Below are 21,519 nucleotides of genomic sequence, written 5' to 3'. Positions count from 1 at the left end.
CACGTTTCAGATGAAGTTTGCATTTCTCGGTGTGCATATCTTTCCTCTTGCTCCTTCCTCTGAAGTGTAATCGTGGACTGGAGCCTGAATATTCTCTTAGTCCTGTGTCCCAAAGCAGTTCTGAGCATCTCTGACTCAAGTAACCATGTTGACGTGTTTCTGTCTCATTTGCCTAGCAGGTTTCTTAATCATAATTAGTCAAATTTCCTATAGTTTTTAATTTCTTCACTGGAGGACCAGCACTTCTGTAGCTAAAAAATATCTTTTCCTTGCCCCATTGCCCTTAAAGCCCCCTTCTCATCACCACCACCACAAAAGAAAAATTAAAAAAAAAAAAAATTAAAAGTGGAAAGCCAAAACCACTTATGACTCTCTCAGGTGTGGATAACAAAGAGTCTCATGGGTTTTCAAGCAGTCACTTTTCATCTATACCTTCCTTGCAATGTTTTACCAGTAATAGCCCCTCCAGCACACTCTTCAGAACCCAAGAAAGCAGGACACTGATGTTGTCCTGGGTCTTTCCACACCATTAATACATTGAAAGGAATCCCAGATTTAATTCTGGATACTGGTCTATTCTAATAAATATTCATTGCACCAGTCCTTTCTCAGGCACCTCGACTACTTTTTGGTCAAACACATGACACTTATGTTTCATGTAGTTAGGGAAGAGACCTCAGAAGATGATTGTGGAAAGCTGCTCATGGGAAATCTGTGAATTCCTCTTGACACTTTTTTGAATGCTGTCACACAGCAGCCAGTCAGCTGTGCTTGGCATCTGGAATCTAAAAGGAATGATCTTGCACTTCCAACTTACAATTTGGAGGTGCCAAAGAGGTACCATTGAGTTGCCAGATGTTCTTTGACCTTACTAAGCTATGTATCAACATATAATATTGACTCAAGATTTCTGAGTCAAGGTGTAACTTTAAATACAAGCACATGGCAGTATTTGGTGAGTTAATAATGTTCCATTCTTCTGTCTTTTCCACAAACTTTAATACATGAAACCATATTTCTGTAGGCAAGTGAACATAAGCTTATATGGACACAATTGTTACAGGATGAATTTTTTTTCCTGAAGGCATATAAGTCTAGCTTAAAGTCTTATATAAAAGATGCACAATGAATTTAGGCTGCTAAAGTGCTTTAACGTTAAATGAATCCTGTTTATGTACAGTGGTTGTCATAAAAATGTCAACTCTTGCCAGAAAATCGTTATAGATTCAATTTTTGTTTTGTAGGAACATTCTTCTGGATTGCTGGCATTCATATATCTGTTGACAGTTTTTGAGTTTTAATAATTATTGCGTGCTTCTTCTTTTTATCATAAGTTCTTTTGTTATGAATATAGCTAACACATTATCGTGTTTCCATTAATGTTTCTTTTATTTGAGACTGAGTGTCTAAAAACATGGTAAAAGGTAAGTAGATCTTTAAGACTGCTCTAAGCTTTCCTTTTGTATGATATGTGGTACTAATAATGCCCTACAGGAAAACAATCTAAGAACTTCATTATGATAGTGTGTTTCAGAAAGAAAGCATGACAACTGCATATTATTTCTAATTGAAATTACCAAGCTTCTTAGCACCATGCAAGTCTTTGAAACAGAAACTATTCAATTTAGATTATATGGATTATAATTAAATCATTTTACATTTACTCAGGAGCAATTGCCATCTTAGTAAGACTTTTTCACAGAACAGTGATGCCATATATTTTTGCATCTATATTGGTGTATACTTTTGAAATACTTATATTAATCAAAGTTTAATCTTAAATAAATACAGCAGCACTTTCTCTATGGAAATTTTAGTTGTAATGGAAGTCCTGTTCTTGAGATAAAGAAAAGATATTTTTCTTCAAATTGTTTTTGTTGACAATTTTCTTATCAAGAGAGTGATACTGGATCATTTGTGTAACTGAACGTTGTGTTGACTTTAGCACAGTTGCAGGAACTACTTGACTGAATTAGTCTTGTGATCTTATTTAAGAAACAAAGGATTTATTTTTGTTTGCAAGATGACTGCTAGTTTAGGATCCTGGGGTGCATCACTTCCACACACTTCATCTTTTTGCTTGCCATAGATTCAAGTTGCCCTTAATTTCTTTGAAAGTCAGTTTGAAATGCAGGTGCTTATCAGCCCTTCAAAAGAGGCCATATATGACTCAAAGCTGTAGGCATTGTCATGTAAAGTTAATAAATCTTTTACCTTTAACAATAGACTCCTCCAAGTGGGTGGTGATGAGAATGAGCTAGTAGTACAGCTACTGACACTGTTTCTCCACTGTGGATGAGGAGAAAATTTAAGTCTCCAGGGCTGTCAATCCAGCCTGAAATTCAGATATTTTTAAAATTATTATTTTAGCTCTGTGAGTCATTCTGTGATACATAAGGATATGTGCAATAAATAGATAATAGGTTAGATGTAGCCAAAGTGTTTCAGTGTGACACTGGAGATGCACTTGTTATGCTTTTTTGTCTTTGTATCATTTTGTAGCAGGATTTCTAGAAATGTAAAATCAGTAATTAAAGTTTAGGTAATTAGACTTTAAATTGTGCTCATTATCTTCATAGTAAAAAAAAAATCGACGAAGAAAATATCTCAAGAGTGTGTGGTTGTCATTTCAGACACAGATTCATGTCTCAGTCTGAGTCAGTTCCACTCATCATATCTGATCTCTCAAAACAAGTCCTGCAACAGAACTGATAGCACATAATCCTGTATGAAAACAGAAGAACTTGTGAAGATCTAAAATTCTCTATAATTCTAGTAGCAGTTTGTTTGCTGCACAAACAAGAATTTTGATTATCATTGATTTAGCCTTAATGAACACAGATGTATTTAGTCATGCAGTTATTCAGCATTTAGATATCTAGCCATAATATTTCACTCAGTGATATTGCCAGCATTGATGCTGAGAATTTAAAATTCTAAACACTGCTGAGTGTTCTCAGTAGTATGTGGAAAAGTTTGTTTTCCATGTTTGTTGTTTGTTTTTTTTCCCCCAGTGGAATATGTTAAAGAGCAATAAGGGAGAATATATTAAATGCTTCTCACAAACCTTCTTATTGTGCAAATCTTGAACTCCTGTAGAAGTCCTCCACATGTTTTTTAAGTTTCAGATTTTTTTGTCCATTGCATATCAGCATACAGCAATAATTGATACCTACAGATGAGTTAAAATCTGAGTGTATACAATTTGACATACTCAGATTTTAGAGCTGGATTCCTCTACAAAATTAGGAGATTGTCTTAGAATAATAATTGTAACATCCATTTACCATACTAATCACTTTAGTGTTTATCCTCCTTTACCATGTTGATCATAATTTAAGCTTCCTCTTGATAGTGTGTTTCTATCCCTTTTTTGTATCTTTCATAATATACCTATAACAGCTTGTTATTAATTAGATGTAAAAAAACATATAGAGTTTTAGGCACATATAGTGTCCCACTGTATGTGTCAGGCACCAATATCAAAAATCTAATTACTTCCAAACTGTTCCTATCATATCTCTGAACTACTTGGTAGGCAAGGTAAGTTTAAAATACAAAGTTGGTTTGACATTCACTTTGCTCCATAGAGAATTCTTGTTAAGGGCAGGCATTTTAGAAAATTTTAGAAATTCTAAGAGCAAGAGGAGAGGACTTTTGATTTAAGGTTAACCCAGTAAAACCCCACCAAAGAAATGAGAATATTTCTGCTAGTGAAGAGGTCTGTGAGTTACCTATCAAGGAAAGGTATGTGATATTATTATTGTGTCATGAATGTGTCCTCCAGAAACTAATTAGAAGCATCTAATGGGAATGAATATTTCAACCAGTACTAGGGAAATGGAACAAATTCATGGTTTAGCAGTTACACAGGTGTTTATTACATATTCTTTCTGTATGATGGTCTCTATACTCTCTGATTTCCTGCAACCACATTTCAGGAAAATGGATGAGAAATTTGCATGGTAAAAAAGCTGATACCCTTTATTTTCCCTAGTTTTGGTATCTTTAGGAGGAAAAACAAACATGCAATTATATTTTGTCATTCGAATTTCAAGAGTTGTATCTATAAGTTGTGTTAGTTTTCCCAAAACAGGGTTATAAATAATAAACAACAGATCTGATCCTGTGTATTTTTATGTTTAATTTCTTTACTGGGAAAGAGAGATTTTTCTTATTACTATTGGCTTTTTGTTGTCAAATAACTTGAGATGGTGGTCTTATAATCCAAACTGTTTCCAGGGACTGTTGTTCCAGTATTTGTGGGGACAGTGAAAAAGCTTTAATTCAGCTATCCTTGACACAGCAGGACTTTTTGACACCTCAGCCTGTTTCATTCCTTGGACATCTAGAGACTCTGCCATCCTCTCATTCTGGTTCACATTCTTATTTTCCTGTAGTCTTCCATGAGATGAAAAGTCTTGAGACACTTCATCACCTCTCTTTTGCCCATGGCAATCAATATAAGGATTCAGAAAGTGAATATACTGTATTTTTGGGTAATCTGCTACAGACAACTCTTTCCAGTGTGGTATTTAACCAAGATACAGGCCCTATATAGGTGAAGAAATCAAGGTAAAAGAAATGGAGGGGTTGACAATGTTGCTATGCTTTGGTGTTACATCTCATTAGTGTTTAAAAATGAGTTATTTCTCATTTAGTTTAATATATGTGTTTTCATTTAACTTGGGGAGTTTTTTTCCCCAGTTATACAAATCAAAAGTTCTCTTTCCTTTGGGAGTTTGAGACAGGACTAGGTATTTGCAAAATCAATAAGATGAAGTCCTGACATAGAATATAAAATAATTCCATGGGAGGAAGAGAAATAGGACCTTTATTTATATTTGTATGTTGTCTCTGAGAAGTTACTGTTATGACCCTTGCAATTTTATCTGAGGAGAAATATTTAGCTGGATAAATCAGTAATTAAATGTTGATAGGGTGGCTTGTCTATATGTAGTGCTCAGCAAGTTTTGACTGCAGATCTGAGAAGGTTTCCAATTCCATTCTGTTTTTCCCCTCAATCAATTTTTTGGTCTGGAGAATGCTAATCTTGGTGTCTTTTTTACTTTGTGTTGGAGTTGCCCATGTAGTTCAGCTGCATCACTATTTTGACACATTTATAAGAAAAAAAGAGGATAAAACAAAGCCTCAATAAAAAAAATGCTGGTAAGAGTTTGTTTCTGTGTTCAGCTTTCACTGTTTGTTGTGTAATCAGTAGAAGAAAATGTCTGGAATATTGCAACACCTACTCAATGTGCATGCATATCATTGTATCCACCCATAACAAATCCGTCAGGAAAGCTGGGGTGATGAGGAACGATTAATGGTAGGAGCTACTAAAGTAAACAGTCACAGAAGTGGGAATAATTGTAGAACTCAATTTTTATATGGATTTCTGGCTGGTTTTGAGAGTTTTCGTATTTTATATATGCCTAAAGTACCATTGTTTTTCTTCTGAAAGGTAAGTGTCGTAAATATTTTTGATTTCCAAAGCAAATACTGTATTTTAAGGGTAATCGTGGGCATCATAATAGAATATGCTAAATGGCTTATGTCACTGACTGATTTTCAAACGGAAGAAATGTGTATTTTTGGAAATAACTTATGGAGAACAAGTATGTGAATATGGTCAAGATAATTCCTCTGCTGACCAGAGACTAAAACCAATTAAAACTGATGTTGTTGTTGTAATACACCTGACTGACACTGGGTCTCTCTTCTACAAGACCACCAGATCATGTATTTCCTTTCTTAAAATCAATTCAGCCTATCTTAAACAAAATTGCCTGAATTTAGTTGACTGTGTATTTGAAAGGACAGTTGTCCTCACTTCTGAGAGTGTAAGTCTATTACAGAAAATGAACCATCTTAATATCCAGAAGTCTTCTTCTGTTTTTATTAAGAAATGCATTAGGGTATGCACATTTGATTTTATGACACTGCCCTTTACATTAAGAGTTCTCTGCATCTTTCTAATTTTAACAAGCCAATACATTTATAGACTGTAATTGTATCTTCTCTTAACCTTCATTTTTCTGGAGTGAATGAGCTAAGCATTTTCCAATTCCTCTTATAAGATTGGATTCTGTTCTTTCGATGATGATCCTGTTATCTTCTGCAGCTTGAATTAATATTCCTTGCACATGCATTGTGATCTACTGAAGTCCAGATTAGGTTTTGTCCAGTTGCATTAAAAGTGGAACAATACCAGCTGATTCATTATGGTCATGTTTACTTGGTTGTCCTGTAACTTCTAGTAGCATTAAACTTTTCACCTTTGTCCTTCCATAAACAGTTTATCCGATTGCACTATTTAATGTAAATCCTTTTTACTCAGTGAGTGAAGGACCTTGGATATACCAGTAAATGTCATCCAGTTTCTTTTCTCCATTTTCAGATACTTGAATAAACACAGATAAAACTATCAAACTTTATGAGCATGAAAAAACCCCAGCTATTTTCTTGTTTAAAGTATTTGTCAAGGTAGGGATGGATAATATGCCTTCAGTCGAACTACATTGCTTTGTATTACATTTCACATATATCTACATCTTGGATTACTTTTATCTTACGATTTTTTTTCTGAAAATTCCCACATCTGCAGTTCTTGGGAGCATTTCTCCAACTGCTTTTGAGTAACTTTAGTATTTATTAATCTATAGTCAAATATAATCCTATATATGTATCTACATACACATATGTGTACATATATGTATATGTTTTATATTATTTGTACACATAGATATGTCTGTGCTAGTAAGTTGTATAAAAATCTTTTCCTTCTTTTCCTCTTTATTTTCCTGAGACTTTGGCTTTTGCTATGTTCAAACCAGAAATTATAGCAATTATCACAAAAGGAAGTTATGGCTTTCCAGCTGAATCTATTTAAATTCCTAAAAAGTCTGAATGAAGAGGATAGAATAATCTTATTTCCTGGCATCAAATGATAATGCTGGATATCTAGACTGCACAGTCCAGCCACTTCAATGCCAAATATCTCTGATACCTACATGCCTGATGAATGCACTCTATGCAAAGAAGCAATGTATAGTTAAATTTTTAATCCCTCTGTGGGACTATTTTGCTTTCCACTGTTGTAAACACATCTCCAGACTTGTTCTTTCAGTACTGCAGTGATTTAAAGATCATGTCACTCCATTATTGATTGTTTGTTATGGATTTTAAAAAATAATAAAATTGGCTGCTTTTATTATCTTTCAAAATTGTTATGTTTTAATACAGTACATAAAATTTATTTTGTCCTACCAAGGTTAACTTTAAGGTTCATTCAAGTTTACTTAAGCAGGGAAAAAAGTAATCTTTGTCTCTTTTTCCATCTAGTCTCTGCACGGATATGTCATACTTTCTTGGTTTGCATCTTTGCATGCATCTCAGATAGTGATTTATTTTTCTTTTGCTTTCCTTCTTATGCAATTTAGGAAAGTCATGTGCAACTGGTGTGTCAGCAGTTATGTAATACTCATGGGACCTTAAAATATTTGCAAGTATAGATTGGGACTATAAGTCCACTGTGGAATTGCTGACTTCTGAATTTAATTAAGAGGTAAAGAGGGGTGACTAATATGAATCATTACAATAAGCTGTTTTAACATTTTACAAAGTAGAAATACTTTTCTTTTGAGTGGAATATTTTCCTATTATCTGTGGGCAGAAGGGCAAAGAAACTCCCGTGATCAGAAGTGACATGATCCTTGATCCGTGGCCATTTGGACATGTATGGGACTAATGGGAGATGATCATATAAAACAGCAAACAGGGACGATAGATTATTATCATGTCTGGCTTTTTATCTCTCTATCCACTTAGTTGCAGAGGTTGAACTTCACTGAGATTGTCAACAAAGCCATTATTCCACTCATTGGTCAATGTGTGTTCATTTTCTGCTGATTGCTGGGGCGATCGATGCTGATCTTCTCTCAGGTTCATTTTTCCAAGGGCGCTTATGTGTAATTCTCTTGGTGTGCTTTAACCCCAGCCAGCAGCCAGGTACCAAGGTGCTCTCACACCCTGCCTCACCCACCTCACTGCAGTGGGGTGGGGAGAGAATCCCACCAGCAACAATACTCGTGGGTTGGCAGAAAGGTAGTGTAATAGATTAGGCAAAAATCATGCATGCAAGTAAACCACAAAGCAAGGAATTCATTCACCACTCCCCGGGGTTCTATATGCATAAAGCTTACTGGGGAAGACAAATGTCATTGCTCTGATCTTGTTCCCCACCCAGCCCTTTCTTTCTACCCTGATATACTGTGCATGATGCCTTGTGTTGTGGAATGTGCCTTTGATCACTTGGGCTCAGCTGTCCTGGCTGTGTCCCCTCTCTGCTGCTTCTTGTGTACAGCTCCTCACTGGTGGCGTGGGATAAGGAGCAGGAAAGCCCTTGACTCTACTGTACTGCTCAGCAGTAACTAAAACATCCCTGTGTTGTCAAAACTTTCCAGCACAAATCTAAACCCAACCCCTTAGAGATACTATGAAAAGAATTGACTCTATCCCAGCCCAATCCAGCACACCTCAGTTCATCTGTGCCATAATAATAATACATCATAATTTATGATTTACAGGTAGCAAGCTGTTGAAACAATAATTGACACACGGGGAAAATCATGGACAGAGGAGTGATAGAAGCTTTCATCTCTCCTTTATGAAACTGTTGTAATAGAAGCTATGATTTGTGTGCTAATTTTTGTTTTATTTTTATTGGTCTGGTAACTTTTATTTTGTCTTTTTAATCTATTAAAGGAGGTCATATATTTGTTTTCATGGACTTAGAGGGGAGGTTCTGTTAATAGACGGATCTGGGCAGATGGAAGAAATTGCAAATCAGTAGGTTCTCAGGAAAAAAGCCAAACTTTTGTCTTCCATTTACCTTAGTATGTACCTACAGGTATGCCTTATTGCTGAAATAAATAAATACTACTTAAAAAACCCAACTTAGTTCTTTCACCAAAAATGTTTGCTGTTATTTCATGATGGGAAAAATATATTTTAATTGAAATGAATCTCTGGAGGGTGAAATTACCTATTTGTAAGAATAGATATAGCATTCTGAACTACATTTAATGAAATAAATCAAATTATACTGAACATAAACAGAACCCCATGACAACTTTTTATATAATGCTGCCTGTGAAAGGATCTTAGAGAAGATAAGATATGGTGGCTCTATCCAGTTAGAAACACTTGTTTGGATCAAAGGTTTTTGAGAAAATTGAGGTTTAGACTGATGTTTGCTTGATCTATGCTATTTCTAGTACATATGGATTAATTTTACCAGAAAATATCAATAACTACATCTGTAAACCTACAAAAGACAATAAGAAATATGTATTTCTATAAAAGTTTAGGTTATAGGTTTTCAGGTGGTTTTCCATTTGCTTGCTCGCTTGTTTCATTTTTCGTTTCAGTCGTATTTAAGTAACAATGATGGAATGGTTTGACTTTCTCAGGAATAAGAATCTGTCTTACATTCATAAATTGCAGTATGTATCAGCTTGATACTTGTAAGTATCAGCTTGTCTTTAATTCTGAGCAAACAGTAAGGGAGAAGATACTTTTCACAATATCATCCTACTATGAGGCTCAAAATCTGTTTCCAAGGTATTTGAAAAATATAATGCCAATTCCATAAACTCAGGCTAATCTGTTTGTAAGATGTTGCTTATTTATACAGCAATTATCTATATCCATATATTTATAAGAATAAGATAGTCTGGTTTTGACCTTAATTAGGTATGGACTAAGGTTTTAGATGTCTATGAATTCTAGGTGTATACAAATAAATTCTGTGATTTATATTTTTCAATTGCTGATGAATAAATATGAAGCTTTTTTATTTATTTTACAAAATGTAAATATAAATTTTTTCTTGTTTAGCCAACTTTACTTTTCTGATTATAGCTAAATACTGTCTTGTCTTGATAAATTAAATCATGGAAGCTTGCCAGTCGTGGTGTGGAAAATAGTTGCAGTATCTGCATACATAAATACTAATTATGATATGGTTATTCCTTGAGTCCAGAGGTTGGTTTTCCTATTTGTGGTAAGGAAATTCTGTGTTGACTTTCCTAACTGAATAGCATTTTTCACAGAGTATTTGAGCTGACTTATGTCCAGATACAACTTGTGCTGAAACCCTGTAATGACTCCTAGCTTCAGTTCTTTCAGTGTAAGCCCCAGTGTAGACATCAATGCTCCAGAATGTGTCATATCTTGATTTAGTTTAAATTAGCTAAAAATGACTTAAATCGATATAATGCAGTGTTAAAGTTAGGAATGCTTACACAGAGGCTTAAAATATTGCTAGTATTTACACAGACATTTCGTGCAAACTGTATACATAAGACATCATTTAAGGGCTTTACAACCAGTAAAAACTTGCACTGCTGAGCCCCATTTCCCAGTCTGTCTCTAACCTGTCACACCTCAAGCTGTTTCTGTTACATTTAGGAGTTGAAGGGACACATTGGAACAGGATGTGAGAAGACTTTCCTCTCGGGAAACCTTTTGTGCCTGGGAGAGGGCACTTGGAATCAGCTGCTGGTGCTCCTTCATGGTTTATATTTGAACCATGCAGCTTCCTCTGCAAGGATGAGGGGGAGGCTCTCCTCCTGTTATCTTTTGGACACAATTGCATCCTGGGCTGTGATTGAATATCCCCATAATTAAGTGCAGCTATTTTCACTCTGGTTTGAAGCATATGTCATCTTCCATACCTGTGTGACATGGGTATAAAACTTTTCTGTTCTGATCTGCTTGCCGTGTGCTTTGTGTAGCATTAATTCTGCACAGGTGGCCTTGCTGACTCTGTTCAAAGCCACACACTAGGGAATGGCTTGAAAAAGGTGGTTCATGGCAGTGAAAGTTTTTTCCTGTTGTGTTGCTCACACTTTTTATTTTGTTAGGAATGGAGAAATAGAGGAGGGAAATGAAATTATCATTGGGAATGGGGAAATACCCTGTCAAAAGAAATCCGACAGTCTAAAGCACTGACAGAATAAGAAAATATCTTTATAAAAAGTTCCAAAAGCATGGTTTATTCCCTATGCAGTGGTAAAGAAATGGTTTGTTAACCTGTCTTTAATCAATTTTACATGGCTGGAAACTATATCTCCAAAAGCTGTATGGTGGTTCATGCATGCAAGGAATTTATCTGTATGATACATGAATGTTGTTCAAGAAAGAAACCAGTAATCCTTTTTTAAAACACTATAATTGAGTTCTGAGTCAAGTAACTTCACTGAGTGTCCCAGAAGTCTCTCTCAGAATCAAAGTATCAAAAGCATTTTAATTTATTTTCCCTAGGTGATATGTAAGAGAAAGAGATGTGCACATTTTATGCCATGTTCAGGCTATGCCAACAAATTGTATGATTTATTGTCTTAGTAGGAACAATTGAGTCACTTCCATAAAATCTCAAGTATAAATCCAGCCAAAACCTCTACAAGGTAGTATGTTGACTTAATCTATTTGGGAGTCAGATTCTTTTCAGCATGGAATCATCATAAAACAAGATAATAGCACTGAATGAGGTACTGGAAGTTTGCATCCTTTAGGAAATTCTAGGTAACTATATGAGCTACAGAATGCATTTTTTTATAGTGTTATGCAATGGGAAAGAGAATCCAAATAATTCAGTCTTAGTCATCACTCATCAGAGAACAGCAGTACCGTGGATTTTTCTGATTTCCACGTTTGTAATGTGAAATAATTTGATCTTGCAATTTCTGTGAGGGACAAGAAGGACTACAAAAGTAAAGGCTTTATTTAAATACAATATATTGAGAGATGAGAGAATTTGTCCTTTCATAACCATGTAATCTTTGCTGTGAAATAAGAGAAATCACATCAGACTGAGAAATAGCGTTTTTAAAAGAGAAAATGGAATGTAGTGATATGTACACTGACAAACTGTCAGAAAACAAAACTTAATCGGAATTTGAAATTAAAGGGTCAAAAATAATACAAAGTTTTGAGGCACTAGCAGGTTGCTGAAATATAGCAGATTATTTTAACAACAAAATTCTGTGCTACTAGTAGATGAAAGATCAGTCTTTTCTTCAGTGCCATTGTATGGTAGAAACATGATCAGGAAATAAGATTCTGTGATGTTAGAGGCAGGGTGAGAAACAAATAAAACAATGCTTATTTTAGCACATCCTCAAAACATTACACACCTTTTAAACCTTGGATTAGATGGTCTTCATAGATCCCTTCCAACCTCAAGGATTCTCAGTGATTCCAAAACACAGAATGAAAATTGCTCAGTAATTAATCATAACATGTAATTGTATTTATACTCCAGGCAGTTTCTCTGTGGCAATTATAATATCATACTTGTTTAACAAGAGAAGGATTATCGATTAGTGCTGTTATTACTTCCATTATGAAAACGTCTGTATAAGGTTGTTATCGTTGTTATATGCATTTTATAAATAACTCTATTGTTTACACATACAAATATAAAGTGTATAATCACAGAATCACTAGGTTGGAAGAGACTTCCAAGATCATCTAGTCTAACCTGTGCCCCAACACATCAACTAAACCATGGCACCAAGTGCCACATCCAGCCTATTTTAAAAATATTTTTATATTATTTTTTGTTATCGTTGTTATATGCATTTTATAAATAGCTCTGTCTGTTGTTTACACATAAAAACTCTGTGGTTGTTGAAATACCTCAGCTAGCTGCTGGTAAAGTTGAATTAAGATTAGGTGCTAATTGATTCTTTGATATATTAAAAAACACAAAACAGATTGAGAAAAATTTTTCTTGAAGAATTACCTTAACAGTTTACTATGAGGTGGTTGTTGCATCTGTAATTATAGAATAATTTGCACTGCTTCTGCACAAAAGTGATCTAGTTTGCAGGCTGGAATGTCAGCTGATCCCTTCCTGTACTGTTGCCAAAGGTAGTTATGTCATCCTTGGGAAGGATAAACTACTGATGGCAGGCAAAATAATTGAAGCTAATTTAAAATCTAGTAATTTGTAATAGTAATTTGTAAGATTATATGTACCTTCTGGTTTTTGACAGAGTGGTTCTCATAGTTTTATTGGTACAATTAGGCCAAATTCTGATCTTCATGCAGCACAGGAGAGAAATCACTTTCTACAATGAACTTTTCAAATTATACCAGTGATTAAGTTTCAGAACAGCTGTGATTTTTTTAGTTTTCCCTTATATAATAGTAAATTAAGCTGTGGTATAATCTGTGACTGTGAATGTGTCTGATGGGTTTTTCTCTCTTGTGTCTATTTTTGTCCCCTGATTATTCTCATTTATTATGGAAGATGAATAATATATCAGTGGTGTAGGTGTATGTATAAAGCATTTTTTTCCTGCTTTAAAGAACAACACTTTTAAACTTTTATATTCTATTTCCTATATATTGTATTATTATAATTTTTTGTATAAAATTCAATATGTTTCCATTTCTATTTTTATATTTCATAAATATGAAAAAGAATATATTTTTAACGTCTGTGCCCAAATAGAAATGCTTTCTTATGATAAGAGACTATTAGACCCGTCTAGTTAATTTTTAAATAATGATTTTGCTTTTCTGGGTACCAAAGCTAATCTTCCTCATAGGAAGCAGTCACCAGAGACAATTTACAGTTAATTAATAAACCCACTGGATCACAATGACCTAATAAAGACAATTGATAATGTGTCTTTAGGGTAGAAAGTCACTCTTAGGAGAAAACAAGATAGAAGTGTTCAAAACATTTCTTTCATTTCCACGCTGCCTATTAACTACATACATCCATTTTAGTAATTCAGAATTAATTTATATACATAGCTTATATGATGCATAGGAGAAACTGCAAATATTACAATATGTCAAATTAAGGAATGTTACTGTATTTTTGTTTCTGAGTTTTCCTTCATACATTGCCTCTGAACACAGAAGAAATGAGTCCTCTGGTATTCAAGTGATTTGATATTTTCTGTGGAAGTATTTGATGTTTGGCACGAACTTGTCTGTGATCCACTGATTAATTAGAGATCACCCTATTTACTACCAGATGTTTTGTACTTCAAAGGAGAAATTGCATTTCCAAGTATTTGAATAGCTACATTGTGCAAAATTAACCTAGTACACACCTGCCTTAGAATTTTATTTTCCTCAGCAGAGTAACTACTGCTATATACTGCTATACTATAGCTACTATAAAGTAGCTCCAGAATTATAAAATATATAAGTAACCATTAATGACTGTCACACATAAATAAAACTGCAGTGGAATCAGAATGATGAAAAGCTTGTCCTAGGGGATAAAAATAATAATAAAAAAAATACTGTTCCCATCTCAGATCTGCAGTTAGTAGGGAAGATTTATGTATTTCATGGTGAAGATATCTGCATTTAGTTCCTGTCAGGAAGCAGCTCTACTTTGAGGGGCTGTTTGTGCACAAAGAATTCCCAAGTTCCCAGGTGCTCCTTGGCATTGGACATTTGGCCTTGAATGTACAGATCCTGCCAAGTGCCATAAAATTCCATAAGCACTGGAAAAAACCCAACCCACAATAAAATACCTAGCTGCATTTCAATGTATGCAGTTCAAAAAAGGATAATGATGCTTCTTTGTCATTGAATTCTGGTGTGCATTGGCAAATATTTGTCTGGTAAATGGGATAAGGACTGTAGCATAGACTATCTATTTTGTGGTGTCTCAAGAACAATATTATTAAAATTATTGTTGATTAAGAGAATCAGAACAGAATATAACTCCTAGTCAAAACCAGATGAACTCTTTCATTTTCTTTGTTTATAGATTATATATTTTAGGTGGTCTGCCTAAGAAATTTCAACTGCTTGCACTTGAGGTGTTTCTGTTTCATAATTATTCACAAGCTTTATGTTCATTCTAAAGCACATGATACCATGCTCTGTCAGTATGAGACACACCACACCATGAAATTATTTTTTTTTTCCCCCTCAACATGCACAGGTTCCCAGAAAATAAAGGAATGTGCAATGGAGATTAATACGGACGTACCCTAAGACACAGCATACCTCTTGGGAAAATAGATACACACCACTTGGGCATGAAGAACAATTAACAGTGCCATGAATTACTAAGGACAGGTAAACTAAAAATTACTTTCCTTCCATTCTTTCATTCATTATTGTGTGTCTGTTAAGGCCTGCTTATTACCTTCTATCCCAACTTTGTTCTTGCCTGTTCATTTATAACTTTTCCTGTATTCACACAAGGTTTTATAAAAAAAAAAAAAAAAAGTGTATAAATGGATGATTGGTGATCAGTGTTTATGACAGATCTCAAAATGACTTTTAAGTTTGTAAGTGTAGATTCTCCACTGGTAGCAGACACAAATTATAGGGAATGACTTTATTGTGACTCATCTGTGTCAGTCTTGCAGTCGTTTGTTTGTGCTTCATGTATAAAGTAGAGCTAAGCATTAATCATTAGCAGTCAGAAAGGTCTGCATGCAGTCCAAGGGGTTTGGGGTGGAATATTCGTGGATATTTTTATTAGAACGTTAGTGTTTGTTGATGGGAGCACAGTCCTGTGTTTTGTATTTGTACAGAGGAATACAGAATCATGAGAGAAATTTAGGGTACGGAGCATTTTTCAATCTGGTTTTTCACTTTGTTGCCTTTTTTTGTGCAGTCATGATGGTGAAAAGGGAATTCTGATGGCTACCAGCACTGGAGTGGGAATTTTACATTTTCATTTTTCATAGAGTTAAATAGTTTTGAAAACTTTTGGAGGTTAAGAATCAGTTTTGATTTTTCTTTTTTTCCTTGTATTAGCATTTTTTGAGACTTTATTCTACAGACAAGTATGCTATTAAGTGAGAATTTTTTTGAGTTCCATAACCATCCATATCTTAAAAAAAGCTTTCGAGATAAAAAAAGATGCCAATCCTAACAGAATTAGAAATAATTCCCCCAAAGAAAGACAGTCTGTATAAATCAAAGAAAATGTTTTCTTCTAAAGAACAATAAAGAATATATTTCTTTTCTTTTTAGTGTTTTCAAATGTATAAAAAACATTTTACTGAAGAGCAATTTTTAGTATGTCTAATAGTAGAACATTGCCATCTTTTCTAATAACAGTAATAGAAATTAATGGCCAGTGATGACTGTCATGTTTTGGAGTCTGCTGAGAGGTGTTTTAAGAAAGTTTTTGGTGTGTTGATGCAATACAATTGGAGAGCTTATGGTGATGAGCTAAATTAGAATTCATTTTCATGAGCTGATATTCATTTAAAGGCAAATTAAAAAAAAGACAGAAAATAAATGTGAAAGAGTCATGGTTGTAGAGCTGTCTGAATTGATATTTAGTCCTTTGTTCTCTTCCCTGCAGGAAAAAAAGAGTTAAAACTAACATAGCAATGTGGATATTTATTACTGCCACTTGTCTGTGAGAATTCCTATCTCCAATCTGTTTACCACCTGCAGGGTGGAATTCTGCTCATTTATTTTATACGTTTTAGAGCTTCAGGTTTTTGTTGTTTGATGGGTGTTTTTGGCTGGTTGGTTTTGATTTTTCTGTTTTGGTGTGGATTTTTTGTGGGGGAGGGGTTTGTTTGTTTCTGGTTGTTGGTTTTTTTTAAATAATATTTGCTGAGTAGTCATACCAAGAACTTTTTTGGCAACTGTATGAAATTACTCAAATAATTTGTCTGGGTATATGTAGTATCACTGTCAGTCTTATATTTACAAAATTATTTTTTAAAGTACATTCTGGGATTGCTTTTTTGCACTGCAGAAGAGAAGTGTTGTGTGTGGTTTAAAACTAACATTCCACAAACCTCTGCTTGAAACGTACAGGTTTTTATAATCCCTGATGAAGCACCAATGGCATATATAGTGTTTATATTATTTAATTACCCACTACTGTTATCTTCTGGATAAACTTAGAAATTCCCAGGCTTGTGTATTGGCTTTGCATGGTGAGGTTGTGGTAGCTGGAGGGTTCCAGGGGTTGTTAGCATTAAAACACATAATCCCAGAATGATTATATGCAGGGGCTTTTATTGAAGAGCTCTGGGAATCAGGGGTGCAGACCCAAATCTGAGTCCCACATGGATCCCAGATGGACATGTTTTTATACCCTTTTCTTATATAACTATATATTAATTATTAAACCCATATTGTTCTATTGTATACATATACATATGTATACAATATGTTATATTGTATACATATACAATTGTATACATATACAATTCTTTTCCAAGCATGAATCCTTGTAATTTTCATTAGGCCCCCCAAACATCCTTTCTCATTATTCTTGTTATGATTACATCATTTCTCATGATTCTTATTATGATTAAACAATAATCATATTCAATTACCAAACAATGGTTACATTTAATTTAACAATCATATCATTTATCATATGATGATTACACAGGTGTAGCTTCACACGATCTAGAAAAAACAAAGCTCAATATTCGTTCCCTTTCCCAGGCCTACCAGAGCCAGCCTTTTTTTCCACCCCCTGAATCTATTGCATGCAGTTCCCATGATTTCAGACACTTTTTAACCCTATGCTGTCAGGGTGGTTTCTGTGGGAAGCTGTCAGAGATTCCTGCTGTGTCTGGTGGAGCTGATGCCATTGGGTCCAGGATGGATCCCCCAGTGACCCATCAGCGATGGGGGGAGCACCTCTGGGATAACATTTTTAACAAAAGGATGAAAAAAAACCCAGCTGCTCAACAGGCAGGGGCAGTGACAAGAGGGAATGCATGAAGGAAACAGCTCAGCAGATGTGGACACACTGTCCGAGATCTAGGAACATTACAGCCAGGAAAATCATTGCCAGGCTGGGGCTTCTCCTGGTTCTCTCAGCTCCCTTCCCAAACTGATAACTTGTTCAGTTCCAGTAGGGAGGCTTTCACTCCCAGGACAATTATTTTGTCAAAATAGAATGGAATTAATGACATTAGATGATCACCTGGTGCCGACTGTGGCACCCATTCTGAAGCAGTGTCCCAGAGGTGTTGTCCCAGTTATCCAGTGCACTGTCTTGTCTCAGCTCTGCAGAGCACCCTGTAAATAGGAGCCCTGCTCTCAGTGAAATGCCTTCTTTCCCCAGGGAGGTCCCTGTGTGTGTTGCTGTCATTGCTCCCTCTCTACACATGCACACACCAAGGTCAGTGAGGAATGAGGAGGAGCAGGTGTTCTGGGCACCGGAGCAGAATTTCCCTGCAGCCTGTGGTGGAGCAGATCCAGCTGTCCAGCTGAGGAGGGGAGTGATAGAAAAGCTTCAGGGACAGCTGCTATCCAGCCAGGGTCAGCCCACCACAGCTTGCCCCATAAGGAAAGGATGTATTACAGCAGTAATTTTTTATTCTTTTTAATTTTTTTTAATTTTTTTTCCCCTCTCCACCTCAAATGGTAGGTTTGCACGTTCTCCCAGAGCAACAAAACTTATTTTCTAATATTGGACATAAATTGCATAAAGCCTATAGCATTTAAAATACTGTGCACTAAATACACTTGTTTTGTTATTGCCATTTTTTTCATGGGTGGCTTAGCTTTAAATAATGTCTGTATTTAAACATATTTTATTTTGATGGACACAGAAATTGGAATTTATGGCAGATTTTAATGCAAAACAAATCAGGTACATTATATGTACTTTAGCAACAATTCCTTTATTAAAATCTTAACAGCAAAAAGTAACTATCTTCTTCAGCTGGCATAACTTGAAGAATTGGAAGGTGATAAACCTGAATGTTTTTTTTAGTATCTATTATCTTTTGAATATCTGTCTTTTGAACAGCAATGGGCTTATGTAAAACTAATCTCCTTTCTGAAAGACTTGGCCCATCTACAATTTGCTTACAATGGAGCAAATAGTTTCAAATATGTCTCAGAAAGCTCTTAGGCTGAGCTATACCTTCCATCACTTAGGGGATAAATAGAGGTCCCTTAGTAATTGTGTTATTATGGGTCAAATTCCAGAATGCCTCTCAAGGTCTAGACAACTAACCTTTTTTGAAGGAAGAGAAAGCAAACATTCCAAATAATGGCTGTTATAATCCATCAACAAGTGACATATCAATAGCATTTATTTGCAAAAACTTATTTAAAAAAAAAAATAAATTCATGCTCACATTAGGTAATGAATTGGACCTGCTGAAGCTTTGTCCTCTCACAGTTTGTCATCTGCATCAGCAAAATTTCGTTGGTGCTTTTCCCCAGGAAAAGGATGAGAAGCAATGCAGTGTCAGAAAAGCAGATATAATGCTTGAAGTTCTGCAGGCTTTATGTACTAAACAGCATTTGAAAATAATGGCTCAATACTTGGCAACTTTGTGACTTTGTAATCCAGATTGTATAGTCCTCAAAATCCTCTGCTATAAAGTATGAAAAATATTGTTAATATTTAGGCTTTAATGTGCTCCAAAGGATCAGACTGACCATGAATTTACTATGCTTAAAGACTGATGCTTGAAAAATCTGTGAAATGGTAGCCTCGGGACCATAAATTCATATATCCTCAACTTCTTGGAAAATAGTCTTTCCTGCATAAGGTTTTCTAACTGGCTAAATTTCAAAGCAGCAGCTATTTTAGTAACAGTTTCTATTCTTAGGTGAGAAATGTTAAAAACTTCAGTATTAGTGGTTACTGGTGCTCTTTAGCTTCTCATACTTAGAAGTAGGAAGAAACTAATTACTGTGTGACCAAAGGGGGAGGGCAAAAATAGCACAAGTCCAAAAGAAAAAAAAAAGTGTCAAAACCAAAAAGCTAAAGCAAATATATTTTAAAATATTTTAAACACTTTTGTGTCACCTTATGTGACATTCAAAGAGGAATTATTCCAGTGGTTATTCCAGAATGTGAAGAACTGGCTGAAAGTGCTCAGCCCTCAAGGAACTGACCTGCCATCAGCAGGTGAAGGTATTTTGGAAGATAATCTAAATTCTTGCAGCCAGTAGCTGATGACACCTGCTTCCTACTGTTCATCTGCAGAAAGGTGAATCTGCTTCGTGCTTGGAGGATGGCTCATTTCTCTGATGTGATCGGGGGATTATGTTCTCCTGAACTCTTAGTGACATTGGAGAACAGAAAAACTTTATCCTGGTCCACAATACATCCTGTATTTATGGTTAAAATTTTTCCCATGGGTCTTCTTCCTTTTTAGAGATATAATTTGCCACTGAATCCATGTGTCTCAATATGGTTTCAAAATCTCTAGAAAACTTGGATTGTATTTGAATTATAATGAAATGTGAAAACGGAGGAATTCTGAAATTTTCCAGGGTATTTCAATTTTTAACTTCATATAATTTAAAATTAAATGTCGGGCTATAATAGTTGTATTTAAAAGACAACACAAATGCCTGTCAATATGTAAAAGTATGTTGGAATATAGGACTTCTTGTAAATACTGAAATTAATTGTCTTGGAAGAAAAGAATTGGAGAGAGGCAAATATTATGAGCATCAGTATTTTTCATCCATCTTATTTTCTTCATATTGTAATTTTAATGTAGTCAAAGAAGACATTTTCACAAGTGAAAATTTGAGCACAGTTCCAGCTGAAACACACAAGAATCACGTTTCTCATTTCCTACAGTGTCTAAAATATTTAGTGTAAATCTGTAGGTATTGTGGGTTCCCTAAGGCATGTGGAGTTTGTGGCCAGCCCTGCTTCTGATTCAAGGTGTGGGCTGGGCTGCCTGGACCACACTGTGCACTGCATTGCCTGTCTTGTGACAAAAACTCTGGGACTCAAGTCACCATTGCTCTTCACTCTTCCTCTTGCCATCCCAGGTTGTTTTCATGGGAAGCCACGTCATTACATTGCTGATCAAACATTGCACTTTTTTTTTCTTTCTTTAATTCATAGTTCCCTCACCACGGTTTAAAAAATAAAAAAAACCCCAAACTATTAAAAAGATAGCCAAGTGATTCAACCTAGAGATGATAACAGGCACCATCTTGGAATGTAACATAATTAAGTAGCAAAGTAATCTTATGAGTTTTGTTTATCTTCTTGGTCTGCATATAGATGTTTTAAATTTTAAGATCCAAACTATTTGAATGGATAAATTGTTTCTCTGTCATATATCTCTTTTCTTTCTTTCTTTTTTTTTTTTTTTTTACTCACAACTCTTCGTATTTCCAATGCTGCAAAATTATATGATACCAAAACTTAAAAATTCAGGAGTGAAAATTTTCCACATCATGGGAGTGAAGATGACTGAAATAAATATAAAAGATATGAGTCTCTGTCATGGCTTATGAGACAGTATTATAGACTGTGAAGGTGAATTAATGAGCAAAGTGGTGGGTATGAGGGAAGCTTCATGGTTAAGTGCATTATCATAGGAGCATCACACAAAATTGTATATGATCAAATGATTAGTTGCAAGGCTAGAAAGGTCTTAAAAATATTATCTTCTACTATCTTGAGTCACATAACTGGCTTCATGTGTATGATTTAATGAAAATTAAGTTCTTAAATTACTGATACCAGCAGGTCTCTGTATTTTATAT

General features: G+C 35.0%; 1 protein-coding gene across 4 annotated transcripts in view; it reads left to right on the top strand.

The window, feature by feature from the left end:
- Positions 1-21,519, top strand: part of LRRC4C (leucine rich repeat containing 4C) — a 473,950-nt gene that overhangs the window by 255,149 nt on the left and 197,282 nt on the right. For 3 of the 4 annotated variants that reach the window (XM_088166804.1, XM_088166808.1, XM_088166805.1), the window contains one exon: positions 14,987-15,123. The exons of the other annotated variant lie outside the window; for it this stretch is intronic. The gene's annotated coding sequence lies outside the window, so the exon portion shown is untranslated. The remainder of the gene's footprint in view (positions 1-14,986; positions 15,124-21,519) is intronic. 4 annotated transcript variants of the gene reach the window in all.

Source organism: Sturnus vulgaris, chromosome 6 (assembly GCF_052056855.1).
Source record: "Sturnus vulgaris isolate bStuVul1 chromosome 6, bStuVul1.hap1, whole genome shotgun sequence".
Lineage (NCBI taxonomy): Eukaryota > Metazoa > Chordata > Aves > Passeriformes > Sturnidae > Sturnus > Sturnus vulgaris.
This window is presented reverse-complemented; position numbering and strand designations above follow the sequence as displayed.